The 23,140-nt window shown below is 45.4% G+C and overlaps 1 pseudogene; it reads right to left on the bottom strand.

Annotated features, from left to right (window-relative positions):
* Positions 1–3,996, bottom strand: part of LOC133752201 (heat shock protein HSP 90-alpha-like) — a 34,531-nt pseudogene extending 30,535 nt beyond the window's left edge.
* Between the last annotated feature and the right edge of the window lie 19,144 nt (positions 3,997–23,140).

Genomic DNA, 23,140 nt, shown 5'->3' with positions numbered 1-23,140 from the left:
GAGAAAGCACATGACCTTTGCCCTCTTCCTCCTGCCTGGACTACAGAGGAGGCACCTGGAGACACATCAGTCTTTTCTTGGAAGCCAGACTCCCAGGCTGGTGGAGAGAAAGATGGACACGAACTGGGATACTGATGGCTTTGTGCAGCTGCTGTCCCTTCTGTGCTGGTGCCCTTCTGTCCAGCCTTGCTGGCACTGAGCAGTGTCTCCCCCACGTTGGAGACAGAGCCCACCTCATAGGGTAGCTGTCAGAGTGAATGGGGCAAGGCTGACGAAGCGCTCGGCAGTAATGCACCCAGTATTCACAGTGGCTACTGTCTCTGTCAACTCAGTTTACTTTGCCTGATTTTCTTCTCTTTTATTCTAGAACAGGTGGTGGGTGAGGCAGGCTGCAAAAGGACAAGCATTTGAAGATGTCTATTTCTATAACTGTCACGAAATTATACATCATGTCACAGGGACTGGCTGTCAGGGCTCCATTTTCCCAACCTGGGAGCCGTGTTGCTTCCACCAAATAGAGAGGCAACTATTATAGGAGAAAGGGGACAGCTGGTCACAGATATACCTGCTCCAGGGTTCAGGGGTTGCAATTAGTGACAGGGGAGGTGCTGATCTCTCAAAACCAGTGAAAGTCTCCCATATATAGGGCCAGAGTAATTTCATTTTGTAGATTTAGAATACTTAAAAGGAATATTTTGAAAGCTTTAAAAATGTATTTATTTACTTAAAGAGTTCCCATCCACCTGTTCACTCCCCTAATACCTACAACAGCTCCTAACAGGGGTCAACACCAGGAGCTGGGATTTCGATACAGATCTCTCATGTGGATGGCAAGAACCCAGTTACCTGAGCCCTCGCCAGGCTGCCTCCAAGGGCCTGCATTGGCAGAAAGCTGGATTCACAGGCACAGCCAGAATTCAAACCCGGGCACTTGAGTTACCAGACTCGGGCACCTTAACCACCAGGCCAAATGCCCAACCCATGGAATCATTTGGGTTTTGAGATCTCTATGCAAACTATAAGACAGAAGACCTCCCATGCAAACTTCCAGAGCTCTTTGGCCATTAAATCTCATTGAGAGACATTTTCCAGCACGTTCTGGAGAATGAGCTGTGTTTCCTGCAGATGGTAATGGGGAGAGAAGGAGGAGACCTCGTTTGTCCCGAAAAACAGGCCCTGTCTTAGTGTCCAGTTGTTTTTTTTTTTTTTTTTTTTTAATTAGGAGGGTTTCTTAGATGTGACTTCCGGAAAGAGAGAAACTAAGGACGTAAGGTGCATGGTTGTGGAAGTGAAGAAAAAGCGGCTGCTTAGCAAGGCTGGGGCCCCAGCTGGAGTCTGCCTCTGCCTATGCCATGGGGAGCTCTGGGGCATGAACTACCGTAACGTTGCGCCCACCTTGAGGCAAGAGAGCAGGCGTTTTGCCCCTTCCAGCTAGCCGGTCGATGGCTCTGCTGTACCCTTGTTAAGGAAGGGAAAATGCACTCTCTCACGTGGGCTTCTTTTCTCTCCAAGACCAGTTCTGCCCTTAGCATCCCTCATCCATGGTAGCCGGGGAACAGGGGCATGACATGCTGGTGGGGATCTGGGAGAGACACTGGCAGAGGCCCCTACAAAGGCTGCCTTTATTTGAAAGTCAGCTTTGTGCCTGCTCATGCTGCTATAACAATTTGTTTGCGACCAAGGGGCTAACATCTCTAAAAGAGAGACCCATTATCCAAACTTGCTAACACATGGATGTTCTCCCGAGATGAGTTCTCTTTGCCTCTTACCTTACTTGGCTTATGCTGTTTTATGATAACATTCTTTTACACACACACACACACACACATATATATTATTTTGAAAGTACTGCTAAACATCCTATGCTTCTATTTCTTCAAAAGGCACGACTCTAAACCAGACCACAAATTAAGTTTTAAAAACTATGAGGCCATGCAAAAGCAAATTGACAATATGACCCCGATGCTATGGATGCTGCTATTTTGCTGGGTGTGAATTTCCAATCTCAGCCTTAAGTAGGTAGCTGTGACATTGTGCACACGGCTTTACATGCCCGGTGACATGACGCCTCAGGGGACCAACCTCCCACCACTCTTGGGTAATGCCTTAGGTTAACAGATCATGAGAATCTCTGCTGTTTCCTGGTGGAGAAGGAATTATTAGCCATTGTACATCATCTGTGTCTGCTCTGGTCATTAGCACACAATATCAAAGGCACCATTGTGAGCGGAACCAAAATGCAATGCAGGAAATTTAATGCTGTGGCCATCCATGGTCAGTAAACCATAAGATCCAGAAGTCTGTGAAAATGAATCCAGAGTATTTTGACATTTATTTTAAGGATATCTCCGAAATCATGTCAGCAGCATCTTTGATGTGAGGCAGTAGCTTTGTCCCATGAAACAGGAGAATTTGCCCAAGTGATGACACTTGATCTATCCAAGAAAGCAGCATCCTAACACTTGCAGGTTGGGACAAGGGTCAGCAGCATGGGGACAGTCAGCAAACCAGAGAGCAAGTCTCTGACACTCCGAATGGCCGAGTAGTGGTTTCTTTGTCCCATGTTTCATTACAACATCTACGATTTAATGACAGCCTTGACTGCCTGGTGGTCCTGCATTGAGGCTGTCCCTTGTGCTGTGTGCACTGCCTGCCCTGGCCACGGACCTTACACACAGTGAAAGCTGCAGGAGCCTGTGACAAGCCAGTTGCCTCCCAAGGGACCCTGAGCATCGCAGCATCACGTGCAGGCTGGGGAAACCCAGGAAGCTGGGCTGTCCCACTGCTGGCAAAGGTGCCTGGTTTCTTTGCCACCTCTGGTTCCTAACAACAAATGTTATTCCCTTGGGTAATCGGAGCACAGTGTTCCCAACACCTGAAAGAACCTAATGAATACAGAGAAGGCTGGCGATTTCCTGCTCTCATGGCTTGGCTCATGTCTGCTTCCTAATCCAGCAACAAAACCTTTATTGAATCAGAGTCCATCGTGAGACAGGGTGGATTAAATGGAGTCTGGGGTGGAGGGCAGGCATTAAAACCCTTTGTTGAATTCAAACGTTTTCCAAAGGGAAAACCAGGCGACAGTTACAGATTCTGTCTGTTCCAGGCCATCCCTACCTTAACACTGCAAAAGAAAGACTCAGAGAGACACATGGCTTCCTTACGGGCTCATGAATTTCCTGGATGCGGATTGAGTGATCTGTGTCCAGCAAAGTCGTGATACCATGCTGAGTTTCAGCCACACGACACAGAGAGTCCGGAGCAGCCCCTGCCCTCAGAGCGCTCTGAGCATCAAGGGAGACGCAGGTGGGCAAACAGATGGCTGTGATGCAGCGCCCTCAGAGCCACAGCAGCACCCTGGCAGCACAGCTCGGGGAGCGTCCTGCAGCGTGAGATGACAAAGAGGTAGCGAGGGCAGGTGTCCTGTGCCACAGTTGTGCTGGCCCCGCTGCCCAGGGTTTGCCGAGGGATTTCTGGGACAAGGACTCACTGCCTCCTGGAAATGGAAGAGTAGCTGGGATCCCAGGAACAGCTCTGAGTCAACCTCCATGTTTTCATTGAAAGAATCTGCTGAACACCTTCCCAAGCCCATTTCTTTTCTTTCTTTCTTTTTTCTTCTTCTTCTTCTTCTTCTTTTTTTTTTTTCACACAACACCGTGGGTTTATTGGGGGTTGGGCACTGCAGGCTCAGGCACAGTCTGTTGCTGGGTAGGAAGAAAAGTCACGGCCACGCGGCTTGGCTCCCCCGTGGCACCTCCGGAGGCTGCCCCTGCAGGGCCCCTCCCCGCTCCCCGCGTCTCACTCCTTCACCAGCTGGTAGATGTGGTGCTGAGCCCCGTGCTCACTGGCCGACACCTCAACGACGTAGGCGATGCACAGCAAGGTCTCCCGTGTGTCCCTGTTGGTGACCACCTGTAGGATGGTGAAGTTCTCCAGCACGCTGTTCATCATGTGCTTCTCGGGCAGGTGCTTCAGCTTGTGGATGAAGTTGCTCATGTACTCGCGGTGGATGCGGTAGGAGCAGTGGCCGTTCTCCTAGCGAGCACACTCTGTCTCAACCTTCTCCACCACCTGCTTGCCGAAGGAGCAGACCTTGGTGGAGCAGGTGACGATCATGTTCTCGGGACTCTCGTATTGCCCGGCCCATTTCTTCTATTTCAATTCATGGTGCTCACCACGGTCAGAAGGTTTCCTGGATCTGTAACTCTGTTTTCTCCCTTAGAAATCCAGATCCTCTGCCAACTTGTAAGACCAAGGTCACCTTGGTGAACTTACCTCGCTGCTCCCCGCATGCTCCTTCCATTGGTTGAAATCACAGGCATTAGGACAACCTATCTGGTAGCAGTCGCCAGCACACATTTGAGGATGACTGTGCCTGTGTTTGGGGATGAGAAGTACTCCCGCCGCGCCTGTCCTTCAAGACGTGGTGCTTGGCTCAGTCATGTCATGTCACCTGGAAGTTCGCTAAAATTCACAAAATCCTGATTCAGACCTCCTGACTCAGGATTTGAGTTCCTTAAGATCCTCAGTGATTCTTGTACATATTAAAATTGGGGAAATTATTCAAGACGTTACTAGACATCAAGAGGTAATACAATCTAATTGCAAAGGACATAGAAATGACCTCTAGTAGCTCTACTTGCAAGTATGGTCTTCCATTTGTCACTTATCTTAAATACAAAGAACAGAACCTTTTAGTTATAAAACTGTGAATGTTGCAAATGGACAATGACAGCATTTTGTTTGTCAATTTGCATAATGCTGGCATTAGTGTCACCTTTTGAAAGCAAGCTAAAGATGCATAAAATAATTTTTAAAATCAGCAGCTGAATGCAAATACATTTGAAATATGAAAGGCTATAAACACATTGTACAATGTTTAGAAGATTGTACATGTATTGAAAAATATAAATGCTTACTGTACATAAACAGATAAAATTAGTAAGCAAAGTAATATTCAAAAATATTTACATGAGAAAGAAGATGTTAATCATAAAAAATTTGAAATATGTGCTTATTTACAAAAGTGAAAATGTGAAAACTGCAAACAAAACAGGCAACGTGACTGTTCATACCATAATTGGGTATTTTCACCATTTTTCTTGCCTGCTCCAAAGACATTTGCATGTTCTCATATAGGAATACGGGGAAGACTTCCTTTTCAAATTGTTATTTCTCCTTCATGAGGGGAACTGTTAGAGCAACCTTCAGGAACTCTATATATTATCTCTCGTTCTAGACAGAGATATCAAGAGAACGCTATATTTTTTATCTGAAAGAAAGCAGTCCAGTTTCATCTGTTGTCTTCTTTGGTTTCATCTTGTACTGCTAGATACTTCAAGCAGAGTTAGCTGTTCCACTCTCAAAACTGTCAGATTTATATACCATATAACTAAGCAGAAAGCCTTTGGACTGGGTAAGACTTATTCTTGGCAGTGAAACTCTATCAATTGTCATTATTTTCCTTTTTTTGAGAATTCTGCAGTTTTTGAAAAAAATTCTTTCTAAACAAGAAATCTTTGTTCAATACAAAATGTGAATGCAAATAAAACCTTTTAAAAATATTCATTTAAAAGGCAGAGTTACAGAGACAGAGGGGGAAGGAGAGAGGGAGAGGGGGAGAGGAGGGAGAGAGAGAATATCTTCCATTCAATGGTTCACTTCCCAAATGGCTACAATGGCCAGGGTTGGGGCAGGCTGAAAACAGGAGCCAGGAGCTTCATCCAGTTCTCACACATGTGTGGCAGGAGCCCAAGCACTTGGGCCACTTCTGTGGCTTTTCCAGGCACATTAGCAGGGAACTAGATAGGACATGAAGCAGCCAGGACTTGAACTGGTGCTCCTAGGATATGCTGACATCGCCGATGGTGGCTTAACCTGCTGCACTATAATTCTGATTGGGAAGAAGACTTTTTAAAGATGCATTCAATATGCAAATAATTGTCAGATTTCAGATCTAGATTATAAAATAATGGTGGCATATCAATAAAAGTGCCTGCATTTTGACTAACATACGTGAGATCCCCAAATACCAAAGCCAAGAGAACAGTGAATAGTGAATGACAAATCAGGGAGTGTTCACTGCCAAAGAACTCACTGACAAAGCCAGAGATCATTGGTGAAGATGACACTGAGGAAACTGTACCCCTCTGCTTTTACTATGCTAAAATTTTCCATTCACTCATACTGAATTAGAACAGATTTTTGAGACAACTCATTTTGAATTCCAGTCTAAGATGCCTGGAGCACTGACATATGCCTATGCTGGCTCCAGGGAAGTCTGCTTGGAAAAATAATTTATCTGCAGTCCAAACTTCATTGATTCCTATTTTAACGAACTTCTATGAGAGTTGTATGTGCAGAAACCAGACTGATGCTGTGATTAACATGAGAAATGTTTACAAAAGCCTACATTTGTGTTCCTTTCATGTACTCTGGTGATTATGTTGACATCTTTATTGAATCTAGTGGGTTTCCAGAAATAAAACCTAATTTATCACATTTCACCTGCAGGAAACAGGAGTCTAATTTATAATGGTGGGACTTGCAGCCTTCTTCCTGGAATAATTGAGCCTCAAGTTGAAGGTCTTGTGAAGGTCATCTGTGTACCTGGCTGCTGATACAACCCTCTGCTTGCTCTTCATAAAGTCACAGTGGAAGCCTAGGGAGAAAAAGTGTGTGTGCATTTTGGTTTATCTTCTTTCTGTGTCACACGGGGGTATTCAGAACGATACTAGCTATGGGCATCCCTCAGCAGACATATTGCCTGGCGTTGAATCTCCTATCTGAAGCTTGTTCTCCACGCAGTTTTGGATAGGTTGGTTTGCTCGTCTGTGAAGTGGGGAGGATCCCAAGCGTGCCTCGCTCATCAGACTGATGCAGATTAAGTGAGGAGTATGTCCAGAGTTCTTACATCAGGACCCACTATACGTAAGTGCTGTACACGTTGCCATTATTGTTGTTCTACTCTCAGGAGAGAGTCACTGTGCCCCTCTAGTCCCCTCCCTCTGCTCCCAGAAAGAACTGAGTGAAAAGCGAAGTTTATTATGTTCATCATCAAAAGTAACATGATGTGGTGGAAAGGGCGTCCCTGTTGGAATCACACAGATCTAGGCTCCAAGGTCATCTCTCGTTAAATGTTTACACCACAGTGTGCTATGGATGCCCACCTTCGGTTTTTTCATTGAGGGGGAACCACAGAATCTATCTCACAAGTCATTTTGTGATAATAAGATAAATCAACATACTCAAAGCATCCAGCACTTGTCTGGTTAGGTGTCAAAATTGTCAATAAACATCCATTTCTTTCTCCTTTTTCTGTCATTACTCGCACATTTCATGGCTTGTTTGCTTGTTTTGGTTTTTTGTTTCTGTGAATAATCTCCTGTTCTACTCCAATTTATTTCTGCTCTTCAAAGCTATGCATTCTTTATCCCATCTCTTTAAATCCTTAATCCTTGCTCTTTTCAGGGCAGGCATGTGTATCAATTCAACTGGGGTATTAACTAGGCTGGGATTTATATCTTCCACTAAAATCCTTTAAGCCAAGAGAGAGAGAGAGAGGAAGAGAAGAGAAGAGAAGAGAAGAGAAGAGAAGAGAAGAGAAGAGAAGAGAAGAGAAATTTACCTACTGCACCATCTACCAAAATTCATTTGGGACCCACCATTAGATTGAAACTGTGTTAGACTCTAGGAATAGAGAAATGAGTCAGGGACGGTCCCTGCCCTGGTGGAAACCCACCTATTGCAAAGCAGGAGACAGATACAGTAATGAATGGGTGCTTACAGCACAGGGGCGTGAAGGCCATGAAAGCAAGCGCTAGGGAGGTGCAGAGGTGTGGCTAATCCGTCTACCGGAGCAGCTGGTCAAATATTCCAAGAGGAGGATTTCTGAGTCTTATAGGACAAGCAGGAGAGAGTCCTGCGGGAAAGAAGAGAAACAATAGGGTGCAGGGGGTATTGTTGGCAGAGGGGTCACATGAAAAAAGCACTGAGAAGAGAAACAGCCTAGTGGTCATGGTAACAGTGGGGGCTAAATGGGGAACAGACTCTGTTGAGGGGCAAGGAGCCGGGGTTCTTGTCTCCAGTGCATAGAAGAATTTGAGGTTGAGGTGTAGATAAAGGGTAGCAGAGGAATAAGATTTATAAGTAAAGAATGGCATGCATAGAGGGAGTATGGACACACCGTAGGGTGAGCTGCTACCCACCAAGTTCAGGGTCTTCCCTTTCTGGGATCTGGGGGCACAGGGGACGGTGCTTTGGGCAGAGTTTTCTAGGAAAAGGTGGAGATTTCCAGGCATTTGGTGACTGCCTGATTTCTGGCCTTGTTAGGAAGCCTCTGATGTGTCATGGTGTCTGGTGCATAATGGGAGTGGGGGAATCGGCCATGATGATTTTATGATTATGGTGTCTTAATAGGCTATAGGTCATCACGGGAACACAGTGGCAGTTTGAGTGGAAGCTTTGCTATGATAACCATTTCCACATGGCAGGCCAGGAGGAGGGTGTGGTGACTTTCCTCTGGCTCTCTTTCTGACCCAGGTGTATCCTTATCTATAACAACCTGAGGAGGACCAGAGTGCGAACCAGGAAGCCAATCAGACGTCCAGAAGAGTGGATGAGACAAGCAATGCCAAGGGCATGTGATTCAAGCAGTGATGGGGAGGAGAGAAAAGGGGGTATGGACCGTAGCAATAACAAAATAATAAATAAAATAATCAAATCAGAAGGGCTTTGCAAGCAAGGATGAAGGAGATAGAAAGTAGATTGAAGGGTGAAGGAAAAAGAGGGGGCAGGGATAAAGTCCTGGTTTCTGGCTTGGATGCTGAGGTCCGTGGTGGGGGAGCGGGTTTTCTGACACATAGTTTAGACAGTCCTTGGAAGAGGGTGAAGCTCCTCACTGACTGCCTGCAGGGTGCTGTCTTGCCTGTCTTCATGTCAAAATGACCAGGGTGCTTCACTTCCATCCGTCAGTGACTTCTCAGCTGCCAGCAACAAACACAGACACACAGGAAAAGCAAAGCCCCAGACTCCACAGCATTCTTACTTTGATCTGGTTCCCATGCCTCACTGGCCCCCATCCCCATCCCCAACCTATGTGGAGCTCCCCACCCCCTTCCCTAGGGCCTACCTGCCATGCAGGGTGTGGGCCATTGCTCAGCACTGAGGTGACCGCGGTGGGGGAACTGCTGCTGGTTCTTTGTCACCGGTCAACCGTGGAGCATGTAGGGGTTCCTGCAGCCCATGGATGAGCAGCGTGGATTCCGAAGGAGGGCTGCGCTCCCTGTTGCCTTGACACTGCTCACAGCCCTGACACCTGCCCTCCTCCTGCCTACATCCCTCCCAGATCCCTGTCCCGGACATAGTGCACAGCCCTTGTTCTTAGGACTGGAAAGTCATCCGTGCACAACTTTCGCCTTCTGCACGACTCTCTCCCTTCTGGTTTGACGCCTTGATCAGCAAGGTTCTCAGTTCACTTAAGAATTTGGGAAAGCCAAGAGCTAAAAGTTGATTTTTGGCTTTTACCCAATTTCTACCTTTAAGCATTGAATCCTTTCCTTGAGGCAATGACTAAAGCCCTCCTCACCTTGAAGGGGGACAAGTGGGAAAAGCAAGGGAGTAAACACCGAAAAATACATCAGGGCGGGCATTTGGCTTAGTGGTTAAGATTTTCGGTCCCGTGTCAGAGTGTCTTGGTTTAAGTTGATGCCCCAAGTCCTGACTCTAGCTTCTTGCTATTGCAGACCCTGGGAGGCAGTAGTGATGGCTCAAGTAGTTGGGTTTTTGCCATCTGTGAGGGAGACTGGATTTTGTTTCTACTCCCAGCTTCAACCTGGACCAGCTTGCTATTGTGGGCACTTGGGGGAAGTGAACCAGCAAATGGGAGCTCTTTCTGTCCCTCTTAAATAATTAAAATTTTAAAATTAAAATAGTTAATATCCTGTTCACAGCGGGTTAACGCCCTGGCCTGAAATGCTGGCATCCCATATGGACGCCGGTTCTAGTCCCAGCTGCTCCACTTCCAATGCAGTTCTCTGCTATGGCCTGGGAAAGCAGTAGAAGATGGCCCAAGTCCTTGGGCCCCTGCACCCACGTGGGAGACCCGGAAGAAGCTCCTGGCTCCTGGCTTCGGATTGGCGCAGCTCCGTCCATTGCAGCCATCTGGGGAGTGAACCAGCAGATGGAAGACTCTCTCTCTCTTTCTGCCTCTCCTCTCTCTGTGTAACTCTGGCTTTCAAATAAATAAATAAATCTTTAAAAAAAATCTTCTTTACAAAACTCACCAATGGGGCTGGCCTTGTGATGTAGGGGTAAATCCACCGACTATAATGCCAGCAACCCATATGAGTGCCGTTTCTAACCCTGGCTGCTCCACTTCTGATCCAGCTTCCTGCTAATGGCCTGGAAAACCAACGGAAGATGGCCCAAGTGCTTTGGCCCCTGCATCCATGTGGGAGACCCAGATGAAGCTCCTGGCTCCTGACTTCCATGTGGCTCAGCCCTGGCCCTTGTGGCCATCTGGGGTGTGAACCAGCAGATGGAGGATCTCTCTGTTCTCTCTCTCTCTAGTTCTGATTTTCAAATAAGTAAATAAATCTTTTAAAAAAACCACCAAAATAAAATAATTTTTATTTCCTAGCTTAGGAAAGTCATTGAAGAAGGAGCACCAAAGGCATAGAAAACAAAACCCATGCAGGGTGCGTAATTGTGGATACTAAACAATGCTACTGCCCTTGTCTTTAGTACTTACATGTCCATGGATATGGGAGTCTTTGGTTGGATTTTTAATGTTTGTGATAACCCTCATTTTCTTTACAGTTTCAGGTATGTGTCTTGCAATCTTTGAAAGGTGCATGACCTGGAGGATTGCAGAATTGGGAGAAAATGAAATAACAAAATAAAATCAAGGTGAATCAGAGACCATGCTGAGGGTAAGAGATATCAAGGGATGCTGCATTATCTTTTTTATTGTATATAGTTGAAAGGCAGAGTTAGCGAGGGATGCACACACACACATAATACACACACACAGGAAGGAGAGAGAGGGAGAGGGAGAGGGAGGGAGGGAGGGAGAGAGAGAGAGAGAGAGACATCTTCCATTCACTGGTTCACTCCCCAGATGACTGCAAATAGCAGTTGGGGCTAGGCCAGGCAGGAGCCAGAAGCTTCATCCGCTGGGTCTCCCACATGGATGCAGGGGTCCAAGCACTGGGGCCATCTTATGTTGCTTTTCCAGGTGCAATAGTAGGGAGCTGGAATGGAAGTGGAGCAGCCAGGACTTCACCCACATGGGATGCTGGCACTGCAGGTGGCAGCTTCACCTGCTAAGCCCATGCATTTTCTTTAAATGGAATGCAGACTGTTTCTATTATACTGAGACCAGAAATTGGGGAAATTCCTGATAACTGAGGAGATGTCCTGTGATAGATGTGGATGTCCTGTGTAAGTGTTCCTTTTCTATTTCCACTGGCAACATTTGCTTTCTGACAAAAAGTCCTGAGTGAGAGTTAACGCCATTGATACGGTCCGGTGTCCCAGGAGCTGATAGATCAAACATTGAATTCCCTCTTGGATACACTTGGGACAATTAAACTTCCGGCATGGAATTATACGTTTTCTAACTGGAGAGTTAAGGCTCAGAGAGTTTAAATGCATGTCTCTTAAAAAGGTAAGGTTGGGGTCATTTCCCACAAGGCCATGCGTTCCCTTTGAACAGTCTTGTGAGTCCTAGGCTGGAAGCCTTTCCTGTGGATGTCTATGTGATAGGAAGGGCACAGCCAGGAGCGAAAGGCCTCAGGACCCAGTCTCCCCTGCATAGCTTAGTCTTGCCTTGCACAGTCAAGTACCATAGCTTCTCTGACTCCAGTTTCTTCATCTATACAATGGTAGTTTGGCTTGGATCAGAGGTAAGAAATAACAAACATTTCCACAAGCAGGACAGGTGACATGAATATAAAAAAGGTGCACTACTGCACATCATGGCTTATTTTCTTGCCATTCATAAAAATGATTGTGTTGGGGCTGACGCTGTGGCACAGTGGACTAGGCCTCTGTCTGTGGCACCAGCATCTCATATAGGAGCCGGTTCATGTCCCAGATGCTCCACTTCAGATCCAGCACTCTGCTTATGGCCTGGGAATGCAGTGAGAGATGGTGCAAATACTTGGGCCCCTGCACTCACGTTGGGGGCCTGGATGAGGCTTCTAGCTCTTGGCTTTAGATTGGGCTAACTCCAGCTATTGCAGCCATTTGGGGAGTGAACCAGCACATGGAAAAACCTTTCTCTATGTCTCTCCCTCACTCTGTAACTCTGCCTCTCAAATAAATGAACAGAATTTAAAAAAAAAAAATGACTGTGCTGAAATTCCAGTCACTTCCACAGAGCTTAAGCTTTTCTCTGAGTACCTCTTGCATGTGCCAGTCATGGTTCTTCCCATGGTTTGTTTTCCTAATGGATGCTTCAGTTGGATTCTTTTGCTATAGATGTACTTTGTTGGTTTATTAAACCCAGAAATCCTCTTTATGTTCTGAAACCTTGTGTCTGATCACAGCTTGCTTAACGCATGTGGCTCTCTCAGTCTTTGTTTCTTTTTTTTCCATTAAAGAAACACATGGGTGTGAGGATAAATTCTGTTTTCTTTTTTATTCTTCCACAAGAACAGCAGTGTTAATGGAAGAGTTGACAGCAGCAGTGTGAGGAAACCTAGCGGGGCTGTGGCAGCAGGTGAACTTGAGCTGTGAACATGCACAGAGGCAGCTGCCTCTCTTGCAGCAGGAAGACCCTTCAGCATTGCTTGATTTTGGCCTCTGAGCACGCGAGTCCACATGGATGAGTTTTATGCCTTTGTTTGTTTTAAGAAAAGCTGTGTGTCTTGATTATTTTACATGGAATTCTCCTTAATTATGATTGTTGGTGATGCAGTTTGAAGTTTAAATTTAAAAACATCAGAGGAGCAACACTCAGTAGACCCTGGTTCGGGCTAACCATGAGCCTGCTATGGGTCAGATGCTCACAATGGTTTGAAACATTGAGGCCACACCCTCAAGGATTCATTTCTCCTAGAACTGCCTTTTTTTTTTTTTGACAGGTAGAGTTATAGACAGAGAGAGAGAGACAGAGAGAAAGGTCTTCCTTCCATTAGTTCACCCCCCAAATGGCCGCCACAGCTGATGCGCTGCGCCGCGCCGATCCAAAGCCAGGAGCCAGATGCTTCCTCCAGGTCTCCCATGCAGGTGCAGGGCCCAAGGACTTGGGCCATCCCCTACTGCATTCCCGGGCCACAGCAGAGAGCTGGACTAAAAGAGGAGCAACCGGGACTAGTACCCAGCGCCACAACCGGAACTAGAACCTGGAGTGCCGGCACCACAGGTGGAGGATTAACCAAGTGACGGAAACCCAAGGACTCAGGCTATATTCTGCTGCCTTCCTAGGTACATTGGTAGAAAACCAACTGGCTTGTAAATAGAGCAGCCAGGACTCCAACTGGTGTTCCAATAGGAGAAAACTGTATCCCAAGTGACAGCTTAACCTGCTGAACCACAGCATTGGCCACTATTTCTTAATTTTAAAGATTTATTTATTTGAAAGGCTGAGTGACACAGAGAGAGGGAGAGTCAGAGAGACAGGGAGCTCTTCCACCCGCTGGTTCACTCCCCAAATGGCTGCAACAGCTGAAGCCGGGCCAGGCTGAGGCCAGGAGCCAGGTCTCTCTCATGGTAGCAGAAACTGAAGGCTTGAGCCATGATGTGTTGCTTCCCAGGCACATTAGCTGGGAGCCTGAGCAGAAGAGGAGTTCCTGAGGCCAGAACCTGCACCCCTGTAGGGGTCCCTGGTGTCCCAAATAGCAGCTTAGCTTGCTGTGCCACAATGCCCTGCCCTCTATTTCGTATTTTTGATGAAAGTTCCTTGACAAATCTCAGTTTATGCAATTTGTTTTTGATGACAAGGAGCACATTTATTAGAATTTATATGAAGTTAGTAGCTTAGGATATTTTCATTTTGCACGTGGGAAATGATGGACTTATTAGGTGGCTGAACATTCGTGTGGGTCAGATCAATACGCGCTTACATTAGTGAGATTGAAGGGAACGAGACTGTGGTTAGAATCTGTCTCCTCCAATCAGTTCTTGTATGTAAATGAGGCACTGCCCTTTGATTGGCTGCTGCTGATCCCTGGAGCCAGAGATGAATGGTTTGCTTTCCTGGCTGCCTCCACATGCGGAGAACGTTCACACAGCTATATATTTAGGCAATCTGTCACAGCAGAGAGATTTTCAGAGCTTTTCAGTTAAAGAGGTTTCTGAACGTATGTATGAGCAGTATATGGTCTGACTTTTTATTTCCACAAATATGAAGATGTATTACCCCTCAAGGTCTGTTATTAACCTCAGTTTCACCTCCGTTAATATTTACTCCGTAGGTCAATAAATCTTGATATCCACCTCAACAGAAGCCAATATCTTCAGATTATGAGTGATTAATCTTGGCCAAGCTGAAAAATTGTGTGAATATTTTTCCTTTACTAGAGAAAATGAGGACTTTCTTGTCCTCGGGCTCTCTTGGACGGGGAAGTTAATTTTTATTTTAATCGGCAGACTTCCTTTTCAGATTTAGTGCCTGCAGTCGATGGCGTGAGTTTAAGAAACTCATTGAAAGAAGTGCAGGAGGCAGGGGTTAAACAAATCCTATATTAAACCCTCCTGTGAAATACCTGACTAGGAGGAAGAGAGAGCAGTGGCCAAATTACTGCTACCCATCTTTGGGTAACTTCCTGACTTAGCTGCAGTTGAGTCAAAGCAAATGTTGTGTATCTGTAGAACTCAAGCAGCCGCATCGGGCCATCTCAGTGTTATAAAGCATAATACTAATAGCAAACATGAAAAGACATAGGTGAGGAGCACACGTGGTTCCCCAACAACACACTTGTTGGCACTGAACTGTGCCAAAGACACAATGGGTTTGTGGCTACAAGGAGTGTTTGTAGTCTTTGAATCTGTGGAATCACATCTATAATGATAAAAGAAATCCAAGACCAAAGTGGGAAGAGACATGAGAGTAGGTAGTGGGCATCTTAGCTGCTGGCAGGGGTTACTGCTCAAGGGAATAAAATGCAGTTTGAGTTTTCAGGTTGTTTGCTGGAGAGGCCCAGGGACGAGGAGGAGTTGCTACATATGACAGTAGGGCTCTGGCCAGACAGGCAGCCTCCAGAGTCTTGGCCTTCCTTCAAAACATGGTTCCCAGACCACAACGTCAGCCCAACCCAGGAAGTGCTTACAAAATGCAATTCCTCACTCCTGGCCCAGAGCACTGAACCAGAAACTCCAGGGTGGGGTCCAGCAACCTGTGATTGACGATTCGCCAGGTGATTGTCATACAGCCAACTTTGTGGACCACTGCACCAGGGCATGGATTTTCCAATCTTATCTGAACATGGCAATTCCTTGGAGAGCTTCCAAGATGATGATCATGATACGCAAGTTTTATATGGAAAGATTCTGATTTAACTTGTCTGGGGTGTGGCCTGGGCATCCGTATGCTTTTCAAGTTCCCATGGGATTTTAATGGGCAACCAAGGTTGGGAATTCCTTAAGGGCAAACTCCCTTCCAAATTCGTTTTCAGACCTTGTACTCTCTTCACAGAAGGTATTTTGCCATGATTCCCTGACTTTCTGGAAGTGAAATTTACATGAAAATTATTTTTAAATATTTTTACTACAATATAAAAGAGAAATAATATAACAAAGTGAGGCAGGAAGAGGCTATGTAAGTTTTTATGAATGTGGACTTGTTAGGCAAGGAGAAATCAGCGATCAGAGAAAGAGCTGGAGGAAATATGTCACCACACCCTTCCTCAGGGCTGCCTCTCAAACTCCTTCCACAAGGGGCAACCTGATATCCCTAGTGTAGCAAAGCCACAGCGGTGGCTGAAAATACTCAACAAGGCTGCTGCCTGCATTCTGTGATGGCTTATCATTCATTCACATTATTGCCATAAAATAGCACGTCTGACACTCCTACTCCCATCATACAGCTGCCTACATGATACTTCTGAGACCTCCTAGAAAGGTCTGAAACTGGGTGGTCACCAAATTCCTGGAAACCTTTGGCCTTCAGTGGAAAACTGCCCAAAGTGCCACCTCTTATGCTTCTGGATCACATGCAGGAGTAGGGAGCATTTTCTTCTGCCAAGGGCCATTTGCATATTTATCACATCATTCGCTGGCCATACAAAATGATCAACTTAAAAATTAATCTGCTGGGCTAGCACCGTGGCTCAATAGGCTAATCCTCCACCTTGCGGTGCTGGCACACCCGGTTCTAGTCCTGGTCGGGGCACCAGATTCTGTCCCGGTTGCCCCTCTTCCAGGCCAGCTCTCTGCTGTGGCCAGGGAGTGCAGTGGAGGATGGCCCAGGTCCTTGGGCCCTGCACCCCATGGGAGACCAGGAGGAAGCACCTGGCTCCTGGCTTCGGATCAGCGTGGTGCGCCGGCCGCAGTGCAGCGGCCATTGGAGGGTGAACCAACAGCAAAGGAAGACCTTTCTCTCTCTCTCTCTCTCACTGTCCACTCAACCTGTCAAAAAAAATTAATCTGCTATAGATTTATCGAATTTCAAACCGCAAACCACATGATTTTGCAGACCTTATACAACCCACGGGCAAGACATTCTCCACCTTGAAATGAGTGAGACCGAACCTCATAGGCTGCAGCTCCTCGAGGGCATTCTGACACTCCCTGTGGAGTGTCCCCTTTCTCTTTGCTTATAAATATTATTCCTCCGCTAACCTTTATCTATGTCTCATCTTTGAATTCTTTTATGTTTGGAGACAAGAACTTGAATTCCTCTTCCTCCAACAGACTGATCCAATTGTATTGAATTGGCAACTCAAAAGTCATGAGTGGAATGCCTGTGGGTGACATGGTTCTCTGGAAGCAGGAACAAATCTGAATAATGGTTCTAACAAAATAGTGAAATCTCCCCTCTTTCTCTGCTCCCTGGTTTAACGCTCAGAGCTCTCTGCTAGGACTTAGGTCTTTCTTCCCTCAGCTGTCTGGAGTACTGATGGCTGTTGCCTTTTAGAGGACCACTCTCTTTGGGACTTGCCTGCAGCGATGAGAGTGCTGTGAGGATTTAGCTTGACGTGACCACATTCATCTTGGACGTAACTACCAATATGGATGCCATCACTGTCTTTGTCCCCCACCCCTTAGTAACCATAGAGGTCAGCCTAAAGCCTACAGTGGGTAAAGTTGTTAAGATAACCTTCTGTCCCCCTCCCCCCAGCATCTAGATGCCTCTTATCTGACAACTGGAATGTCTCCTGATTCACCATGAGCTACCCTTTCTCCGCTATCCATGGCTCAAGGATCCACTGTCTGGCTGCAGCCTGAGACCTTACTATTGTCTGTAAGTACCCCAGTAAATTATAGTCTGGTGGCTGGTTAAACCACCCCCTGCAATACTGGTATCTCTTACGTGTACCTGCTCAAATCCCAGCTGCTCCACTTCCAATCCAGCTCCCTGCTAATGCTCCTGGGGAAGCAGCAGACAGTGGCCCAAGTGCTTGGGCCCCTGCACCTGTGTTGGAGACCCAGAAGAAGCTCCAGGTTCTTGGCTTCAGATAGGTGCAGTTCTGACCATTGTGGCCATTTAGGGAGAAGACCAGCAGATGCAAGGTGTGTGTGTGTGTGTGTGTGTGTCCTCCTCATTCTGTAACTCTGCCTTTCAAAGAAATAAATACCACCACCACAACAACAACAACACACTCTTTGTGATCTTAGATTTGTGCTCTTTCTTCAGTTTCTCGGCCTCTTTTGCCTTCTATGGTTTTGCCCCAAATAAGGGCTTTGCCCAGATCACAGCCCTGTTCAGGCACAGACGACATTCGTTGGCTGGTCGAAGCAGGACTGTACAGGTCCAGTCCTCCTGCTCAGTGCGGCATGGGTGTGAGAGGCCGCCTCAGACTAGCTCTTCCAGGTCGGGGGCTGTGAGCTTTCCTGCCAGCACCGGTCACCCTGCTGCTCAGCTTCTGTCTGCGGAAAGAACCCTGTTTCTCAAGCCCTCGCTGATCCTGAGATTACTCCAATAAATTCCCGTTTCCCAGCTCTGAGCCCACTTCCCGTAACTCTGTCTTTAGGGGAAATCTGAGGTCCCTACCAGTTAGCTGGGTCACAGTTCTCTAAGAAGATGTTGTCTGGTACTTTGTCCCCCCAGCCCCTTTCCACCGAGGCAGCTGTGGACAATGAGGCAGGAAGTTAGAAGTTAGCCTGTGTGAGAGAGGCGCCTGAGTTAGCTGCCATCTGCCGAAGACCTATTGGGAAGCAGCCCAGCATCCACTCTTCAACTTGCTGCCCGGACCCTGATAACCTTCCAGGTGGTCCCAGCCCTTCCCACATGGGGAAGCTCTCTCCTGAGAGCCTGGCCTGACAACACTGAGCCATAAAACCTCTACATTCTCCTCCAAGGAGGACACCCTAGGGGGAAGCCCTTCTGTGGACACCAGGGAACCTGGGGAGGAATTTCCCAATTTATACTCAGCAAACCCTTTGTCCTGGGGGAGGGGAGGGGGGGAAAGGAGAAACCTGGACCCCTTTTCCCTTATAAGCCCAAGTCTAAACAAAGACCGCCTCTGTTCTCCGCTGAGCCGCTCGCCTGGCGTGCCAGGTGAATTCTCTCCCTTTAACCATGTAAGCTTACTTTCCCAGTCTGAGTGACAGCACTTGCTCTCTGTGTCCCTTCTGTTTTGACGGATGCCCTGTCACCAATAAAACCTTGCTGCCTTGCTCTCTGTCTCACACCTGAATTCTTGTGGGAAGACAAGAACCGGGGACAAAACCAGAATTGCATTTTGGGGAGTGAGTGCTTGGATCCCCAGAACAGGCTGTAGAGGAGGAAAGGTTCAAGCGATACAGGGGTGGACAGGCAGCCAGCTGGGAAGTGCTAGGAGCAAATCCCTAGAAATTGATCTGGTAGGGACCTGCAAGGCATTGAAATGCAAATTGGCACCTTTTGTTTTGCTTTTTCCCAGTGTCTTTCTCTTTTTGGAGCCTGGAACCAACAGAACCTACTCTCTGGAAAAGACCTTGATAGGCTATTTACCCCACAGTGTGAATCTAAGTCAACAATTTTGTTTGTTTCATTTCTAGAGTAATTTGCATGCAGAGTATTTTTTATGGACTAAAATGCATGGTCCTTTGTTAGAAAGAATTTTGAAAGAACTGTCCCTGGGTGCAGAGATTGGGAGTAGGGAAGAGGGTCTCTTTCCTTCTCCCAGCCACTCAAAATCAGTTCTCACCTGGGAATTGTTTAGGGTCCTACAATGCTGGAAATGGGGTTTTCTATCAGAAACATGTATAAGCTGTCTGAGGCTGGCTCACCTGGGAATTCCATTTCCCCTCCCCTTGGACTTTGTTTTCTAGAGTTGCAAAGCAAAACCTCATAGTTGTGGTTGTAGAGACACAAGGAACTTGGAAATCTCTGGTTATCTGGACAATTTCTTAAAAACACAGATTTGGTTTTCAAAAAAAACACAATAAAAACATGGGGACATATTTATAAATTTTATTTCCTTATGGGCTACTGGAAGATGAACAGTGTTGGCCTAACAACTTTGTGTCTCTGACCTTTTCCATAGAACCAGATCATTACTCAAAAGATTCCTCTCCTGAGAGTCATTCTCACCCTCGCCTTTAATCATCTTAATGAAATAGAGAAAGAAATAAAATTTGGAAAGCAATGAGAGCGACGTGGAATCGTCTGTGTAGAGGACTTGGTCCTCTTTAGCAGCCTTATAATTCATTCATTCGTCCATCCCAAAAATACTGACTGCTGTGCTAGGCCTTGACCTGGGTTTACACACAGAACAGATGAAGAGGGTCTAGCCTCTGTCCTTGGGCATGGCCGGGGTGGCAACCTCTCCAGGATTTGTTGACCTGCACAGCAAGACTTCATTTATTGCTCACATTAGTTATGTCCTTGGCCGTGAATTAACCACAACTTTGTTTTCTAAGAGCAGCGGGTATGAAAGGCCTCTGCAGGCCATCTGCCTGGGTGCTGTTTGCATAATGTATTGTCTGTGCGTGTTTAAACAACACCTAGGAGCATCATTAATGCCAGGTACAGTTATTGAAATGAACCCCCTAAGCATATCTCCCATTCATAATCTGAATTCTAGCCAGTTTCTGAGGCCTTCCTGAGAGCAAATGGCTGTGTGCATTGCTACTGTTATTTTAATCTTTCAAGTTCTTTCAATCACTGAGCTGGCTAGCTCTCTGCTAAGCTCTCTAAGCCTGAAAGGTAGTGTTTTTGAATGAAATGATGCAGGACCTAAAGGAAAAAAAAGAATTCAACCATAGGAAATAATGATTTGCTGAGACAGAATGTTCTTTATCAATAAAACAATTTAATAAGTTTGTGAATAAATACAGTAGTTTCATGGTAAGTGCGGAGTGATCTGATTATTAAGCACAATTTGCAGTTACACATGCCACGTTGTCCTGCTGGGATGATAGGGACCCTGACTCTTCTGAATCTTAGTCTCCTCATCCATAAAGTGGACGTTTTTACTTCCACTTTATGGAAAAAGAAAAAAAAAGAGGAAATTGGAAGTTTGTGTTTCTCTGTGTTCTAGACAAATGAATGCTGGATTTGCAGTTTTCTCTATATTCTAGAGCACAGATAGGCAATTTTTGGCTTCTAGGCCAAATCTGGCTCACTTCCTGATTTTACAGTTTTTTGCAAACACAACATGCCCAGAGTTGAGAAGCTGCAACTGAGTGAATGCTGAAAATATTGATTATTTGGATCTTTCCAAAAAAGTTGGCAAGGTCTAGAGCAGGAATCTACTCAGAGGAGGAAATGTACCCTACTGAGAAGGGAGGGAATTGTTCAGCTCAAACATCCACCAATATCCATCTTTATCACACCGTTTCTGAATCCTGTTGTTGGCATGTGTCTTATGCCTCTGGTATTTCTGTACAGTCACGTGTATGGTTTTTGTTAATCAACTTGTACACTCACGGATGGGGGCACATTCTCAATACCGGATACTAGTACAGGGTCATGGTCAAAAAGACGTGGAGACTATTCACGGGAGAATGAGTATTCCAGATCAAATGCACAAGTGTAACCCACGCAATGATAACAAATAAACATTTCAACCTCCACGAAAGCCAGTCTATATAAGACACTTTGTCTTCCAGTCACAATAATCAGAAAGTGCAGGGTGGAATACGTACTTTTAATAATTTGAAAATGGGCAGGTTCCATTTACATTTTAGAACAGTACTTTTCAGACTGTCTTTGTAAAGGACTAGTTGTTGTTGTTGTTGCTAGTTTTGTTGTTTTGTTAGTATTCAAACCAACTTGGACTCATACTTTTGTAAATTCAGTAAAAACGAATTATCTGAAAAATGAAATAAAATAAATCTTCTTTTAAAAAATTATTAGATTCACAGACATACAGCCATTAATCAAATTTCTGTAAACATATCTAAATATTGACTGCCAATGATCTTTTTGTGGATTGGCAACTCGAAATTTGCAAACCAGGCCTGACTCACTATCACACTTAGAGTAGCACAGGTGCAAAGACTTGAGGGTTCCAATGAAAGCCAGGAATCCGAAAATTTTGCTACATCTTCAATATTTGGGTGGCAACTTTATTTAGATGTGTATTTGTGGCAGTCATATTTTAGTGTAGAAATGCAAATGAAAGCAAAGTTTATAAGATCAAAGGAGAAATTCAACTTAAATCACGTTTCTTGGCCTGTGTTTCAAGGGATATGAGAGACACCCCATGGAGAAAAAAATGATGAATGAGGCTTTATTTGCCTTCATGGAGCACGAAGTCAAATAACAGTTTTCCAAGCCTTTTGGACAGATCTTCAGTGTTAGTAATGCATTTTGTGTGTTGGCCATGGTGGCATCACAGGTTAAGCTTCTTCTTGGGACTCTTGCCTCCCACATGACAATACCTGTGAAGAAGTCCTGCTTCTGTTTCCCATCCAGATTCCAGCTCATATGCCTGGGAGGCAGCGATGATGGCTCAAGTACTTATGTCGCTGCCACCCACGTGGGAGACCTGGGTGGAGTTTCAGGCTCCTGTCCTCGGCTGGGCTTTGCCCAGTGGCTGCAGGCATTGGGGAGTGAATCAGCAAATGGACCATTTCTCTCTCTGTCTCACTGTTTCTGTTGGTCTGTCTTTCAATACATAAAAATGAATAATAAACATGAAAAATGTATTTTGTATAATGATACAAAATACAATAATACAAAACTATTTTTGGGCAAATGTGAGTAAATATTTACCTTTGTTATATGCAAATCATTTGATATTTTCTGTCTACCCCTTTCTATTTTAATTTATATCTTATCATATTCTCTTTCTAGTCTATTCTCTTTTGTGTTTTAAAAATTGAGGTTGTGAAACACTCATTGATTTCATGATCCACTAATGGCTTGATTTCTAGAGTGTACAAGCTCTGCAAAGGGGACAAATGACAAATATAAAACACTTCTGCTTTAGGGAAGAGTGTTCTCTCAATAGTAATTCCAAATAAAACCCTACACACTCTCAAAGGAAGTAGATGTAAGACTTCATTAGAGAAACAAGATAAGCATGAGACATCATGAAAGGCATTCTTTGGGGAGGGATAGGATGAAGCATTTTTATCAAAAGAGGAGAAGCAAAAGTCAAGGTTTGAAACAGGAATGGGAAGGGCATGTTAGGAGGCACAATGAAAAATAGACTGAAACCTTGAAAAGACACAGAATAACAGGATATCCAAATGGTAAATGAATGCATCAGGTGCTTAATTTTATTAGTTACTAAGAAAATTCAAATTAAAGCCACCATGTGATACACTTAGATGTCCGCCAAATTGACTAAAATTAAAAGACAGAAAAGTTGGTGAACATATGAAGCAGTGAGAGTCATCGTATTGAGGGTCAGGTGGTGCAACTATTTGGAAACAATTTAAGAGTTGTCTATTAGAATGGACAATATGCGTACCCTTTAACTTATCAATTCTTTTCTTGAGTGCACATCCAACAGATATGTCCACATGTACTCATCAAACACATGTGTAGGGATGTTCGTAGTGGTATTATTAATGCTAGCTGAAAATAAGGAATTTCCCA

Source organism: Lepus europaeus, chromosome 2 (assembly GCF_033115175.1).
Source record: "Lepus europaeus isolate LE1 chromosome 2, mLepTim1.pri, whole genome shotgun sequence".
NCBI lineage: Eukaryota > Metazoa > Chordata > Mammalia > Lagomorpha > Leporidae > Lepus > Lepus europaeus.
Note: the sequence above shows the minus strand (reverse complement) of the source record. Positions and strands in the feature narration are given on the sequence as shown.